Raw genomic sequence first — 17,152 nt, forward strand, 5'->3', positions numbered from 1 at the left:
TTTGGCCTCTTGGCTTGGTACTTTTCCCTGTGAAATTGAATTTGCAGTTGATAAATCTTTCAGAGATCCAAACAACAACCTAAAGTTTCAACAAACTTAGTATCTAATTTAGCAGTTGCAATCTTGAAAGGCACAACAAAGTATTAAGGATTTATCTTTCAGACCACAGCTTTATAATACCCTGACCATAATGTTCAACAGTAAATAAAAAAAAAATTTAAAAAACCAACAAAAAAAGAAAAAACCAACAAAAAACTTGCTGTAGGCATTATCTTTCTGAAGCTGATTTCTGACAAGATGTTTTGTTATTAATGCTCTGTTTGGAGAATTTTCTGTTACATCAGTTTGACTTGGATTTGAACTGAGTTCCAGAGGTGAATATTCAGTGCTGCAAAGTGAGTGCTCCACCCAATGCACTGATTATTCAGGTTCAAGAGATTTCTTTTCCAAATTTTCCACCCAATGTGTAGGGACAGAACACTGGGGATGACACAACTACTTTCTGTATTTGTGGGAACTGTTGCTATGAGCAGATCTTAGTCCCATATGTAATGTTTCATTTTCAGAAAACAAAAAAAACTAACAACTCTTCACACACCACCCAAATAACAAAGAATTATTTATGACTGGGGTTATCAAGGTATCAAATTTTCTTAAATGATTTTAAAACAAAGTAACTTGAAGATGTTAATTTATTTGATAACATGTACAAATGCTCTCATCTCAGACTGAGCCCTCACAGCAAAAAAAAGTTGGTCCTATAAACTCACATAATTCCTGCTTTATCTGACAGATTTAGTAGCCAGAGTAAGAGAAATTTCCTTTTCTCTCAGTACTTAATCCTCAGATCATGGTTGTGAAGTTGTGTCATTGTCAAAACTTTGAACCCAGCTAAGCAAAATGCTGAATTATAGGAATCTTAAATCTAAATTTGTGTCAGGTCCAGGTGAGTTTAGCTGAGTAAAGTGAAGTCTTGAATCTGTGGATTATGCAGCCTTGGAGGTGGGCAAAACCCAGCCAGACAAGGCCCTGGACAGCATACTCTGTTTATGTTGCTTTTATGGGACTATTGAACTTAAATGAACTTCATAAGTCCTTTCCAACCTCAACCATTCTGTACATCTGTGTGTGTTTTTTTTTTTTTCTGCATAATTAAATTATTATTTTTCCCTTCACAGGAATATGTGAAATTACATGTGATCCTTGCACTGTGCATCTGGTGTTATGCATAAAAGAAATGTGACAGAGATGGAAAAGTAAGTGAAAATTTCATTGGTAAAACATGGTAACATTTTACCGTCCAACTGCTTTACCTTCACAGTTCCCATGTCCAAGATATTTGAGGTGATATCCTCTCAGAGGGGCCTTTATAGAGACATACTTGCATGAAGGCCGCAATTCCTCTTTTCATACACCCTATTTTAACATGCTTAGCCTTGAACCTGAAATACTGCCCTAAAAACATAATTAGTGACTTACCTTTGTACAAAAGGAGAGCCTGTAGAGATGCCCTTGGAAATTGCAATAATGGACAAGTCTTTTAGTAATGCTTTGGAAAGCAAAAGTGTGCTAATAGAGGGTGCTATTTGCTAATTGTCATAATTGGTCTAATTTTGTTCGTTATTTAATACTAAATCCAGGAGGAATAGAACAAAATGGTTGATGCATGTAATTGATGGACCTGAACCTAAGCATTTAAGTTGTCTGAATATAATGTTTTATTGTGAGATCTTGATGTTAGTATTTTTTTTAAGAATTCTGTTATTAAAAGTTTGACAAGTTACCTTGTGAGTTGGCTGTCTCAGTGGAAACACTGTGACCTGTATAAACATTATTAAAAGAGGGAAATGACAGATTCTCACTAGTCACTAATGACAATAATTTAAATATTCCTTCACAATGTGTCTTTTGGCCACTGGTGTAATTTTAATCTTGGGATATCCTTCACTCTTCTTTCTGCATGTGTTTTAAATGGTCTCTTCAGTTGAAGTTTACTTTAGCACTGCATCGATTAAATGGCCATTAAAAGTAAGAGTTGCACTTAGGTATTGGAATAATTATTTTTAAAACAATAATTGCTTGTCTTTAGATTCAGCTAAATATTAATTTTCATCATGCCTCTTCTAGAAGTGTCACTGAAATAAGAAACATATTTCATGGTGTTTTGCTTTTTTTTAATTTTATTTTTCTAAAACTCCCCCATTCCAAGCTCCTATTTTCAGTATCAGACTGTGGGCAAAATGAGAGCAGTACCAGAACTCATGAGGTAAGACAAATAGACTATTCAGAAGTATTTTGAATTTATTTTTGATGCCTGGATTTTCAGGATTAATGTTTAATGTAACCCTCTTGCTTCTGAGTCTTGTGTGGGTTTGGTTGGGCTTTGCATGAGAGGTTTGCACAGATAAAGAGTGAGGGTTTGCACTGATTCTTAGATAAAGGTGGTGTTCCTGAGCTAAGCTTAAATTTCTACCACCAGGGACTGACTGGTGTGGAATAGGGCTGAGAAATGTCTCTTCTAATTGGAATGAGAAAAGTCTAAGGAGTTGAAACACAGAAGTTAGGAAGAGGTGCCTTTCTTCAGTTTTTCATTAGTTTCTGAAATGTCTGATATATTTCTCTTCAGATTACTTATAAATGGGGAAACATGGAGACAAATTTAAATAAAGTTACTACAGAATTTTCAGCCTGTTGCAACAGATTAAGCTCAGACCTTTGCCCAAGAAGTTCTGCCAAAGAGTGCCTGAGGCTTTGCTCAGGGAAATATTGGCTGATGCCAGCAACAGCAGAGTGGTGGGAGGCAAAAGTTAAAGAGAGTGGGGAAAAGGCAAGTTATCCCTGCAAAATCTCTTACAATAACATCCTACAGATCACACTCCCCCACCAGAGCCTGGAGCTCTGAGTGCATCTTCTTGGTATCCTTACCCAAAGTGAGTATAGTGAGGCAAATGAGGATACTTGGAGGGAAGGAGTTACAGGAAAAGAAATATATAGCTGGCTGGGGTGGGCTCCTCTAGGTTTGATACCAACTGCTGAAACCTGACAAAAAGTGTGAAATAACAATTAACAGACAAGTTGGTTTCTTTCCATCCCATAACTGCAAAGAAAAGTGACAGCTTGAGGCTTCACTTTCCTTGTGTTGCTTAAGATGGCAAGAATTTTTGCTGGTCTCTTGATAAGTCAGTTTTCAAATGCACTTAATGCTTTCCCTTTTTCTAGTATATTAAAGAAGGTGGGCAATCAAGGAAGGAATGAATTGTGCCCTATATCCTGTGTCTGTAGAACACATCTAAAATACACTTTGAGGAATATAAACCACCTAAAATTCAAAGTGAAACTAGCAGTTTCACTGGAATTGGACAGTTGGACCAAGATGGGTTGTGTGGGAGAGAAGGAACAGTTCTTTTGATCAGACTTCACTATATCTTTTAATTTACATAATCTAGTATTTTCCAGATTACAGCAGAAAGTGTGTGTGTATATATATATATAACTATATGGTTATATAGTATTTTTCAGATATTTTCCAGGTATAACTGAATGGTTTCAGCTCTACATTTTGTTAATCATATTTTATTATTTGTTGTGTGTGGAGTCATTGTCTCTTATGCTGCTGCTAATGTCTCTCGTGGTTAATTTCAGAAGTGATCTTTGAATGACTTCTGATCTTGTAGTAAAATCCTCAGGTGCAGGTGCTGCTCTGGTCACTGATGTGACTCATGGGGCTGAGCTCCCTGATTCATATCAACATTCCTGGTGGTGACTGCTCATGGTGGGATGGACTGCTTGATAAGGGAGCAGGTATGGGATTTAAGCAGCCTTAGTTAGTTGAGGCATGGCTGATTTGTTGATGCCATGGCATGACTCTTCCAACCTGTGTCGAAACTTGAGCCTCAGACACATGTATTTCATAAACAATCTCAACCTTCTGTTTTCTGCTTCCATGGAAGTTCTTCAAATGAAAGTGAATATCCCTAGACACACGTCCAAAATATTACATCCTATTCTCCTAGCATCCTGTTTTTGACAGTATCAGAAGTGTTTTGTTCTTAATGTAGATGAATAAGTTTCCTGCATAGAGACAGCCTCCATGAATAGAATATTTTTATTGCCTATCTCATTTGCTTTGTAATAGATCATAAGACCAGTGGGTCTATACCTTTGGTCGTGCTAATTTGCTAGTAAAAATGGTTTACTGGGTTACTGAGTAATAAGAATGTCTGAAAAAATAACTTCAAAAAGTGCTTTCTTGTACAGAGTTGTGATAATTTATGCATAGTTGTATATACTGGTTTTCTGCTTTGACTATTTTAAGTTACTTGTATAGTTTCCTCTTAGTTTGCAAAAATCAGCCACTCTTACTAAGAACCAAAATTAGCCATTCTTACCAAGAACCAAACTTGAATCCTTCAGATACTTAAAGCTGAACCCACCAAGTCAGAGGTAGAAAGCTGTAAGTTGTTTGCTGTTAGTGTGTCAGAAATGATATGGTTATATAAATAAAATTGGCTATCAGCTACTAAACTGAGTTCTGAATTGCTGATCCATGAGCCTCTTCTACTCACAACACTTGAGTTTAAAAATATTTTAAGAGAATCCCTAAATGCTTCTTTCTGCTTTAACTACTTGCCATTGCTTTTGACTTTTGGATCATTAACTGTCCTTTACAATGACCTTTGCTTATTGGTGAACAGGAATGGGCAATAGAGCTTCCCATGGACTTTTAAAGAGCATTTTTGAAATCAGATCAAAAGTTAATGATTTATAAAGCTAAGTCATATGAGTGATATTCACAATGGAGAAGAATCAGGGAGTTCTTTACATTTTAGAACCTTTAAGTCCTTACCTTGTATAGGTTATGTATATAAAAAGCTGAGAAACTCCTACAGCTGAACTGAACAATAAGGAACTTATCTCTTAATCTTCAGCTCAGCTATCAGTTTGTGATGAAATTAAAAATATTCTTTGACCAGCACCAGAATTTTACCAGTATCTATAGATAACTTATTTTGCTCGGCATTCTGAATCACAAGGAAATATTTCTTTTGTTTTAATTTTCTTGAATAAAAAAATATTCTTAAGCCATAATTATACTTGCTCCTTCAGCATGGGGAATCCTCACTATTGAGAAGAATGCTTGTTTCATCTTCTGCCTGACATGCACCAAAGGAAAAACTAAATCAGAGGTTTCATATGCTTTGAAATATTTCTGTCAGTGTGACAGTCAATCTACCTGGAGCACTGTCATGTCATGGGTCTTCTTTAGGTTGATACTTCATCTAGAATGCATTTTTAAAAAAAAATTAATCTTAATATTCTAGATATAACTCAAGATGAATATATATATAGAGAGAACTGAATATATACATAAAAAGTGCGGGGCATTTGTATGTGTGGAATACATCAGTTTTGAGGATTTAAAAAAGAAAAAATGCATCTAGAAAACTATAAGAGTAAAATCAGACTACAAAGGTACATTATTTATCCTCCCCAATAATAAGAAAAATTTTATCAGTAAATGTGCTTATTTAAGTCTGATTATAACATGGGAAATTCAAGGTCATGTCAAGCTTAGTGCTAAAAATGGAAATGTGAGAGGAGCCATTTCCTTCATGTTTTGTGTTTTGTTTTTTCCCCAACATGGAGTTTTTTAGAAAAATATATTTTCACATGTACTGTAATGCATGTCAGGTCATTTTGAGGTCATAAATGAAGATAAAACTATCATTATAGTAGGCATATCAAATACAAAGATTGGTCTCACTAGGTTTTTATACTTGTGTCTAGAAGTTCTAGTTCAAAAAGAGCCAAAGGGAAATGGCAGGGGGGGAAGAGGCTATATTAGCATTTTTAGGACTCAGTGAAACATAGAAGTCTCCACTGTTCTGGATTTGGTGTCTGAGAGCCCTTCCTTTAGAATTGCAGAGCGGTTGAGGTTGCAAGAGACCTGTTGAGATTACTTGGTTACATGTCCCTATTCATAACGCAAAGATTATTTTTTACCTTTTCTTTTATATAACTTTCATGTATCCTCAGTATTCTTAGCATGCATACTTGTTATTTGTTAAGTCTGATAATTTAGCATTCTCCTGGTATTCTTTTAGACCAGGAGACCAAACATCCTAAAGGCCTCCTAGTAGGAGGCTGGAAAACCCTACACTAACTTGGGAAACCAAGGTTCTCTCTAGAACATATCCTGTAAACCAGAGATTTGGCACATCCGGGGGGAATTCCATTGATGGGGGAATGTCCTGCCATTCATCCAGGCCTCCCATTGGGGCACCCTTGTTAGATCTGCTAATTTGTGAGGTCTATAAGTTGTAGAGGTGATCTATCGTGTGCATGCATTGCGGTGCATCCCACCTTGGCCAAGAGTTGCATCAAGAAGGACCCTTGTTAAAATCCTGAGATAAAAAACTCCTTATCCCTTAACCATGTTTGGCTCTCAATTTTTTAAGACCAGGGAAAGGCATCACTCAGAAGCATCATCAACCAGAGCAAGTTGTGCAGGGCCAGCCCCTCTTTGTGTCGAAGGATAGAGACTATAAACTCTCTGAGCAGCCTGTTCCAGTGTTCCGGTGGCTGAAAATAAGGAACTAAATCTAAATGAAATACTGGGAGCTGGTCTATCATCTGTGACTCTCTTGACAAAGAACATAGATTCTGCACCACTCAGCACATATTTGTAGCAAAGCTCTGTTAGTTTTGCAGTTGAACAGTACGGTGTAGATCAAGCAGTGTATGGCAAATATATGCAGCCAGTAGACTGGCCTAAGTTAAATTGTTTTACAAGCAGCCATTTGTAGCCCTTGCATCAATGATAAATTCAGTATTTAAGTATTGTTTGAACAATATTTCTGGGTTTTTAAAAATTTTTCATCCTGCTCCAGCTTGGCCTTGCTTTACTAGCTACAGGAAGTTGAATTCAATTTCCCAAAAGCACCCGATTTTGCTGTTTATTTGTACTTAGTCATTATGTGAACTTTCCAAGTATCTTGAGATTACACAGTTGTACTATAAACACGGGAACTGGTTTTGTTAAGCTTTAATATTTTGTCCTGATATGATAGGAGATGAGAAGTCCTTAATGTGTGACTGCTGTGGGGCTCACTTGTGTGGCCCCAGACAGAAAGAGGGTTGGAATGTCCCAGGGGAGGGCCTTGGCCTGGGAAAGCTTTGGGTGGCTCTGCTCAAGAAGAGCTTGAGTTGTTGCTGTGCACTTGAGCTCACCTGGCACAGCCTGGGGAAAAGCAGGGAGCAGGGAAGAAAGGGCACTTGTCCACCCTGTGGGGACTGGCACACGGCAGGCAAATCATGGCAGTGATTTGATAAAGATCCAGCAATCTCCATCTCTCTCTCCCCTCATTCCTCCCTTCTCCTTCAGCAGAAAAATGGGAAGTGTGTAGGGCTTTGTGTCACTTCTAGGAAGAAACTCACCCTTTGTTGTCAGAGCTGTGGTAACACACTTCAGGGATGGGTTTTGGAAGATATTATTGCTCCAAAGACAGTACAGATCTGAAGGCACTGAGTCTTTTTTATGGTTGTTCTTCCCTCTGGCTATAAATGTAATAGAAAGTAATTGAAACTAAACCAAATCCCATTTTGATTTTACGGCGTAAGGGATGCACAACTTCAGTGTTTGTGTTACGCATGCAAAAATTACACTGGGATATTAAAAAAAAAAGAAAAAGCAACTTCATGATTTAATTTAAGTGCATTTTTAACAGCATGTGCTTTTTGGTCAGCACACTCTGGTTTAGATAAACACTGTGCTGGCAAATAGTGAGTGACAAGGAGTGGCCAGTTAGCATTTAGCATGTAATCACTGAATGAGTCATGAAACCAATATTGTAATTATGCCACTATGAGATCAGGTTTGCAAAGCCCCACATTTGCAAATATACAAACCAGTGACTGAGAAGGTTTGTTGTTTGTTTGGTTTGTTTTTTTTCAAGATAAATGATTTTGAAAAAAGGCCCCTGCAAAATAAATTAGTCACAGCAAACTGGGAGATAAAATTCAAGTTCTGCAGGTGATAGATTTGTTAACTGTTAGTTTTGTAGGTGTTATGTGAAACAATGAGACATACCTGTTGTATTTTGTGGTTAAAATATGTTACTAAGGTTGTAATGTCAAGCTAGGATTTTCCACCAGTTTGTGCCATCCTGGTAGAGGAGAAATTTCAGAAATCTCATATATGTGTAATTGGTCTCTTCTTTCCCTGGGGAAAATCCCTTAATGGTAATAGCCAACAAGGCTTATGACATGGTTGTATATGCTGTCAGCCTGCAGTATAGAATTACAAATGAGAAGGACAAAAGGATGTATTTAAAGGACTAGTGAGCAGAGGAAGGGACAATTGAGCCCCTCAGGACTGTGAGGCCTCAGTGGCCTCTCTGGAATGGTGGTTCAAGAATATTCAATCAGGATTTGATCACCCTTAGCATGGCGGTTTTATAATCACAGATCATCACACTGGGTGCAATGCCCTAAGAAAGGTCCCAGAAGAATAGCTGACTGTCTCCAGACTGAAGAATAATCTAAAATCCTGAATATTTGGAAAGAGATGTTTGCTGTTCTGACCTGAAACTTTATTTTTGGGTCTCTGTATATTTAGGAGAGCGTTTGACATGTATTTTGATTTTACTTCAAATGGGACATGCCTTTTCAGAATCCAATTCTGATTAAATTTCTATAACTTAGAATAGAATGCTAAAGATGAAAATAGAAGTATATAGATGCAAATAGAAGGAAAAAGTAAAGGTCTCCTTATTCATCCTCCTATTATTATCCAAATTTTTAAAAAAAAACAACTTATAGTGGTGAGGGGGTGGATTTAAAACCTTCACCCCACTAACATTTCAGTTTAATTTATTATATGTAAGCAAATCTCTGAATTTCTAAAATATGCCCATTCTGTGCTAGTTATTGCCAATGCACGTTTCAATATTTAGTAATCCAAATGTGTAAAAAAGCTGTTGGAGCTTTTAAAAAAAACTCTGAAAATCCATTTACACCTAATTTTAATTTGGTAGGGCTTCTCTGTACCTAACTCTTATCCCTGGAGGGTATAAGTGAGATGGAGAATAGTTAAATAGCAAGCACAAATGTTAGATGTGAAATAAAATTAGGTATTCAGATTTAATCCTTCTTTTTATGTTTGGTTGAATGAAAGTTATGTCTGTTTACAAAGAAGCAATTAGTTCTTGAGGACTACTTATTCCCCTCATTAAATCATATTTGTCAAAACAGAATCATTTACATAGTAATTAATTTTAATACAGCTTATCGTGGGCTCTTATTTTGGTTGAGAAATAGGCCCCCGGAGCAGATGTGCTCTTGCTGAGAAAAAAAACTCCTTTTGGAACCACAACTAAGGCACATGTGGAAAAAATAATGTAGAAAAGACTCACAAAACAATTGTTATTTAATAAATCCTTTGACTAATTTGTTTTGAAATATATGAAGAGCAAGTTCACCAGCTGCATCTTTGCTTGTTTAATCAAGGGTTTCATGGCCTCTTGGCTGACAGGTCAAGTGCCTATTTTTTCTTTATCTTAATTCAGAAAAGCCCAAAAACCTCATACCAAGCAAGAACTTGCTGTTAGAAAAGTGACTTATATGCTTGGAGAAGTGTCTGCATCACATTATTTGTAACTTGTGGTTGTATTTCATGACTGATGATTAATTGCATAGACAAGGGGTTATCAAAGGAAGCAGTAAATCAAGGAACAGTAGTTTTTGTTTCTTTTCCAAAAATTACATAAATTGCATATCATTGGAAATGCTGGCATAGTTATGCATTGGTTGCAGACATTAAAACCTCAGTTACTGAGCACAGTTTTTGAAGATTATGATCCCAAGAGCTGCCATTATATCTGCCATTTGGAATAAATAGATCAGTTCCTGTCGTGGTGAAAGGTTTCAAACCAGGAGGAGTTCATCAAGGAAGGCATTCAGAAGCAGACTGTAGAATCACACCAGTTTGTCTGGGGCAAGCCATTATTTAAGGAATAGTTGATTGGTAAATATGAAATTATGTGGTCAAAAATAACAAGCTTGCAGTGATTTTTGCAAAAAGGCTGTACAGTAAACATCCCCCTGCAGTTTCTGGGGAAGCAGAAGGACAAAAGAGGTGCTCCAGTGAGTAGGAGACAGAGTGAAAAGGCTTCTCCAGCATCAGTGCCTCAGTAATCCAGCCTACTTTGTTCTTCTGGGCTGGGTTCTGTATCACATGTGCTAGAAGCCAACAGCTATGAAAGCAACTTAACTCTTTTGCGTCCCTCTTTGGTCAACTGATTCCCTTTCTTACCCTGTGAGGAAGTGCCTCACAGTGCCACATTTTCTGACACAATTAACCCCATCCTGTGATCCAGCCAGAGGCAGAAAGCAAGTCTGTTTCCTGGTTTGGGACTGATTTTTATTCTGCTGCCTGGCCCTCTTCTTGCCCAGAGTGGAGAGCTTGGCTTTCCAGCACATCAGCTGATTTATGCCACGTGCTTAAAGTTGGAAATTAGAACTGTCATTCTTCACTGCTCGATTTTTACTCTCCAGGAATCTCATTTCAGAGAAAGAAACTATTATTTCTTGTGCGTTTTCCATCCTAGTTTGAAATAATAAGGACGTCAGAATGTGAACAATAGAGACTTTTGTCTGGTTCAAAACATCCTTTGTATAGACATGTCATGACAATCTGAAATTTCCTCTTCCAGTTTATGAAATTTCCCTTTTGTTCCTAAGGAATATTAGGACTCCTCCTTTCCCTATAATAAGAAGAAAGAAAAAAATAGCTCTGCTGTCGAAATATTTTGAGATGTTCTAGTTGTGAAGTGATCCAGAGAACATCAAGGCAGTCATTTACTTGGCTAGGAAGGCAAAGAAAAATAAATAAAATGACTGTAGCAACAAATAAAAACTCATGAGCAAGCCTTTCCCAAGATAATTCCTAGCTCATAATCCTCTCTGTGAAAGGAGAGGCTCGTTTGCTGAAAGAGAAATGCTAGGCTGGGCAGCCTCACATGCAGCCTAATAATTTATGAATATTGCCTTTACACTTCAAGTAAATATTTAGAACAAGTCTTCTTAAAATTCATACTGAGACTTAGGAAAAGAGCTAAATACATAATTTTATTTCTTAATTATTTCTAACATTTTTACTCATCATATTATAAAATTTTGGAAGTTTTTTCTTGTCTGGATTTTAGTTTTGTTGTTCTAACATGTTTTAAGCTATTTTGAAATGTGGAATACTGTCAAGTTGATTGTTTTTCAAAAGATGTTTTACACTTGACTATAAAATGATAATAATGGATCACATGGAACTGAGCAAACCATAGAACTCATCTCAGAATATTTTTATCCAGGCTACAACAGAAGACAATTATTGGGATGTGAATATAATCTGGAATTTAGTGGAATATTCAGTTGAACCAACTTTCTCATTAACTTGGAAATGTTCAAATAGCTTATTTCAATCACTTGCTTTTAGAGCTGAAGAGGCAAATACATTAGTGTTTTTCAAATCAATTCTCATGAACATGTTTGCTCTGCATGTAAATGAATGAGCTACTTTGCTTAAAAGTCTTTAAAAATATCTAATCCTGGGAAGCTGGAGCCTGTAATTTTCTGTATACCAGCTTTAATAATGATGAATCAATTCTGGCTCTGGTGAAGCAGCTTGTCTTATGTAAGCAAGATATCTTAATATAAACAGCTCACTTTTCTGATTAAAGTAATTATTGAATCAAAGCCAAGGCAATTGTTTCAAATATGTTGCAGTTCTGCTCTTGTGTGCTGCTCAGAATCAATGCAGCAGAGCACTGAAATATACTTACCAATGAATTCTCAAAAGAATTTGGAGGCTGCCTAGAGAATCCTTATATGTATCAGGACATTTGGACAGAAGTTTTGTTTGCAAGTTACCTTCTTCCTTTGCTGGTTACCTTTGGTTCCTTGGGGCAGAGATCCTGGAGGGCCATGCAGCAAGAAAGTTTCCTGCTGCCTGCTCCAGGTATAATTCTGTCTCTTTGGAGGACATGCAGAGCAAACTGCAACACTTCAGGTAAAATTTCCTCAGGTGCTGAATGCAGACAATTTGGTAGGAAAACATCCTGTGAGGGATGGAAAAAAATTGGCTGTTGTTCCTCTTCAAAACCAGCCAGGTAATAGGCACAGGATCCCAGCAAAGGGATACCTTTAAAATGATGGGAAGAGAAGGCCAAGGACACTGATGGACCAATCTTTTTCACTGCTCTGTTTAATTTGTACAGCAATAGAAAACTATGCCTCTCCACACAAGAAACAAAACAACTTGCTCCTTGACAACAGAAATCAGCCTCTCCCAAAGCACACTGCTAGTTCAGAAATTGACACCCAACAGCAGCATGTGCAATTAACTCATACATTTTCAGATTTATAGGCAATATTGAAAGAGATCAAGAGTCTTAAAACAAGTCATATGTAGAAAAAGCAAGCATGTTCACAAGAAAGGAGGGTTTAGTCTTTGAAATACCCAGACATTTTCTGTCATTCATTAATCCTCCTTTTTTGATAGCAGCAGTCTAAAAACACTTCTTTCCAGTTGCACATAGGCAGGCTTATGTAGATTGTGCTTTTTATGGCATAACTGGAATAAGAAATTATCTTAAAGATCTTTGCCATCATTTGAATATCATATATGCTTACTGCTGAAAGCCCATTGAAGGCAATAGTAAGTATCCTGGCTTTCAGTATGCAAGTAATATCATCAGGGATGGTCTGGAACACAGGAGGGTAAAGATACTAAAGTAAGAGATAAGTGTAGCAAACCACGACATCTGGTAGCTGACAAGGGAAAAAATAATAGCAAAATTAAATGCAAATTAGGAACAGCAAGGAACAATGAAATAGCTTATGAGTAATGATTTCTCCATTCACTTGTCTCTACAGTGCAAGACTTGCTGGGATTTTTTTCTGTTGGAACACACTTTTTCTTGTTACAGAAGTAAAACTACAGGTATTCAGCCATGGAAATGTGTTAGTGATCAATGTGCCCTAAATGCTAGCCCACAGAGAATAGCAAATGTATGTCTGGTTCTTGTGGGCTCTGTTGCCTGTGCATCCTCATGCAGGGTGGATGACAGGTCATAGTTAACCTGCATAGCTGCAGTAAAGCTGGCTTCATCACCTCTTAATTTAATTGAATCTGAGATCTCTTCACAGCATTTGGAGAAATCTGAAGAAACATTATTTCTTCACAGCTCAGATTCAGCCAGATTTCTCCGAGAACAGAGTGACCGTGTGAATGTTACCAAAGTGACGAATGAGAACAGCGTGCTTGAAATGTCATTGGATGTTTAATATGAGAACTGAAGTGTGAAAATCAGCACAGGAGTGGGTGCTCTAATGCACCTGCACAGCCCTGCCAGGGTAGAGATGGGTATCATGTTGTTCTGTGAGGTTTCAGAGACTGCAGCTCTGTGTTGGCAGTGCCGAGCAACTTGGGAAAAGCCATATCTGCTGTCCTGGTTCAAACGGGTCATTATTATCCACGAACAAATATGTAGCTGACAATTTGTGATTGCTAAGCTTCCTTTCAGTTATGCTTTTGGCCTGCATCCTAAAGACACTACATTACCAGTGCAGAAATGGAAATCTTGGGGATTGTTTTAAGTGCTGAAGAATCCCTCCCTTAACTTACTTCCTCCTTTATCAGAGGCACAGCTGATTAGATAGGAAGGCCTGCTGGCTGGCGCCTTCCCATCCCCTTTGTTTTTGTACCTCACTGCTCTGTGCTGCTGGGTCATCATCCTATTCATTTTTCATGACCTTACCTCATTACACCCTTTCCAATTGCAGCTTGTTTCTCTGACCTTGAAGTCCTACAGGCTGATCCAAAAGATCTAGGACTGTGTTTTTAAGTTACTTTCTGGAAAGGCTGGAAACATGATGACATTTTTCAGCAAAGAAGCTTGTTTGTATGTGTACACTTTTACTTGTGTATTTTTTTACTGTTTTATGATGTAGTATTTGGCTCAGTGCTGTAGACTTCTTTTGCAGCCTACTAGCACCTTCATGAATTCTGGTGTTGAAGGATTTTTGTTTACAAACATCTTATACTTGGTAAATGTTTATAAAAACAAGTGGATAATCAACAAATATTGTGGGACTATCTGTCTCTATTTCACAGGTTTTTAGTCCCACTGCTTTGTTGCTTGTTTCTATATTGACTTTGTATGTTTCTGCCCATCTGAAAATCATACTGCTGGAAATCAGAGCAGTTTTTGGGTTAAGGTAGAAGGACAGTAGTCATGTGAAATAGGGATAGAGATATTTGTTTTATTCTGTGTGTGGCTCCACTTTCTAGTTATAATGACAATACTTTGAATCATAATAACATGATAATCATAATATCATAACGATAATGTGAATCATCATAACATCATAATGAGTAGTAGAGTACCTAATAATAAAAATGCTTTGAATAAAACCTTGCTGCTCAGTGTGCATTAAAAAAATATGCTCAAAAATGAATTCCAATATATTTGAAAGTAAGAACTTTCATTTAGAAGCATGTAGAATTCTAGAATCATTTAAAACTTGGCTTCTGTTAATTGTAGCTTTACTTTCATGTGGTGGTTTTAAAGGTGAAACTTGTTATCTAGAAGGACATGGTTCTTAAAAAAAAAGTAGATGGGTGCAGACTTTTGACACGAAAAGAAGTTCTGAGAAAGGCATTTTCTGGGGTTCAGTTACTCTAGAATAAAACACAGGAATTCATTTTAACAGAAAAATTAACTGCAGTCCAACCTAATATTTATGCCCATTAGTCTTTATAGTGTAAAATTGTTAAATATTAGTATATCCTATATATCAACTTTGTTTCTTAACATAATATTGGCTCTTATTACAGTACATGTGCTAAGTACCTGCTGGCCCCAAAAGATTCAATTCCACTGACTCAGAGGTTTTGTTACTGCAGCTGCAAAACATTGCTTGACCTGTAGCTAAGGCACAAATATAAAATTACAGGCAGAATATTGAAGAGAATTTAGGGTTAACAAAAATAACTGCTACTAAAGCTGAAAGGAAGTTTGTCTCCTATTTCAGCTGAAATGTAAAAAGTGTCTTATCAACAGCTTTTGAAAATCTCTCTGGAAAGATGAAAAGAAAATTATTTAAAAGAAATGGAATTGTATGTTCTGTCAACCCCTCATTTTTTTCCTTTTCATCAAGTCTAATAGGTTTTTCAAGTTGCAAAACAACAAAAGCTTTGGTTCATTAAGTGCCTTCAGTTCAAGGTCCTTCACTGACTGCCTAGGCACTGTTGCAGGCTCCTACTAATTAAGCATGTAAAGAACATGTGATTTGTGCTTAGAAAGTATTTTTTACAATTAATTAAGGCAATCCTATAAAAAAGTGTACTATTTCTAGCAGGGGATCTCACTTTTTGAAATGTTGGCTAACTAAGGGAAATGAGTAATGTTTGATAAATCTAATTCTTATCCATTTTTGCAAAAATGATGTAAAAAATATACCTCTTTCTTTAACTTCTCTTATAACACTTGATTTGGTGTAAGCCAAGCTTATGCTGAAGCAAGAGATGGTGTCTGCTTTAATGTTATCAAAGCTTTATTTCTTGTAATGACATTGTAGAGAAGGAAAGAGGCTAAAAATGAGCAATTACCTACTGCTTAAGATGCTGTGCCACGGCAGCCACTGCACCAAGGGATAATCCAAACAAAGGCTTCCTCAGCATTCCCGGAAACTGCTCCCATTGTTCTTGCTCTGCTGCTGATGTCAGGTGATGATCATTGGCACTAAGGCTTGTCAGGATGAACATTTTCAAGAGCCCCACATTTGTAAGAGACTGGAAGGTCGTAAGAAAATCCAAAGTTTTGAGGATTTTCTCACACAGTCCCCAGCATGGCTGAGCACATCTCTTGGGCAATCAGAATTAAGACTAGGTTTGATCTCTGCAGGAGACATAAATGCTAGGCCTAAGTAAAGTGGGCTGGACATTTGCAACAGTGAGACCTGAGAGTAACTTCCTTTAAGTGAGTGGGCTGTAAAAATATGACTTACTCCCACAGACTGATTTTGTTTTAATGAAAGCAAAGTTTATTTCCCATAAAATGTTAATGTTTTGCCCAAGTTTCTATGTTTGTTAATGCCCAGTTCAGCCAGCTGCAATAGAACTGAAGATGCTGCTCAAAACCCAGCAGTCAGGGGCACTTCCTTCTCTCTTAAGTGTGGAACACATGTGGTTGATGGGATGGTTGGGGTGCCTGAGACTTGGTGTCTGCATTAATGCTCCTGCTTTCATTCTTTGGTGTAATGAATGTCTTTTCATTTTATCTAAAATAGAATAATTTCTTCAGGAGGGATTGCATCTTTGAGTGTGTACTGCAGAGTATAAGAATCTCCTGTAGGAGACCAACAGCTCGAGAGGATTATTTTATTGAAATATTTGTTCTGACTCATGTGCTGAGAGACACTGACCTGAGGTCCCAAATATTCTGCCTGTGCCATTTGATCTTTGAGTTGTAATGTGCAAGGTGAACACCAACACTTTGCTTTCAGTTTTTAAAATAGTTTTGTGAAATTACTTCCTCAAAATGAGACACATTTCAACACTTTCCCTACACTCCTCCTCTCCTTTCTTCCCTCCTTTCTCTCTTCTCTCTCATTTTCTTTACATCTTTCTTTATATTCAGCAAATAAAAATCAAACACATTAATATTTTCAGTTAAATTTTTGGCCTTTTAGCATTTATATTCAGCTGTTAGATTATTGTGAGAAGTTGGATATAAGTAATATTTATGAATATATTATACATACCCGTAGTGAATAGTTAATTTAATAAAGGCAGGCATTGTAGGCAGAGTTACCCATCTCTTCTATTGCGTCATTTATATTTTTATATTATTTTATAGTCTGTTTCCACCAATAAAAGTGGTCACTGCTACACAGTACAAATTGTCTATTGTTCAGATTTTAGGCACTACAAGATTTGATTGATTAATTTAATTGAAATGCATGAAACTAACAACATAAAAATGTTGTTTGCTTTTCAGCATTAGATGCTTAATTAGTGATTTGGCAGATAGGACAAGTAGGGAGGGTATTTCCTGATGGTGGATAATTCATTAAGTTGAGTGCCAACAGAAAATCT

General features: G+C 36.9%; 1 long non-coding RNA gene across 1 annotated transcript in view; it reads left to right on the top strand.

The window, feature by feature from the left end:
- Positions 1 to 1,178: 1,178 nt before the first annotated feature.
- The window catches only part of LOC143694450 (uncharacterized), a 43,548-nt gene continuing 27,574 nt past the window's right edge, over positions 1,179 to 17,152 (top strand). The window contains exon 1 of the long non-coding RNA XR_013182934.1: positions 1,179 to 1,256. This is a non-coding gene — a long non-coding RNA (uncharacterized LOC143694450). The remainder of the gene's footprint in view (positions 1,257 to 17,152) is intronic.

The sequence above is a fragment of the Agelaius phoeniceus genome, chromosome 7 (assembly GCF_051311805.1).
Source record: "Agelaius phoeniceus isolate bAgePho1 chromosome 7, bAgePho1.hap1, whole genome shotgun sequence".
In the NCBI taxonomy this organism is placed as follows: domain Eukaryota; kingdom Metazoa; phylum Chordata; class Aves; order Passeriformes; family Icteridae; genus Agelaius; species Agelaius phoeniceus.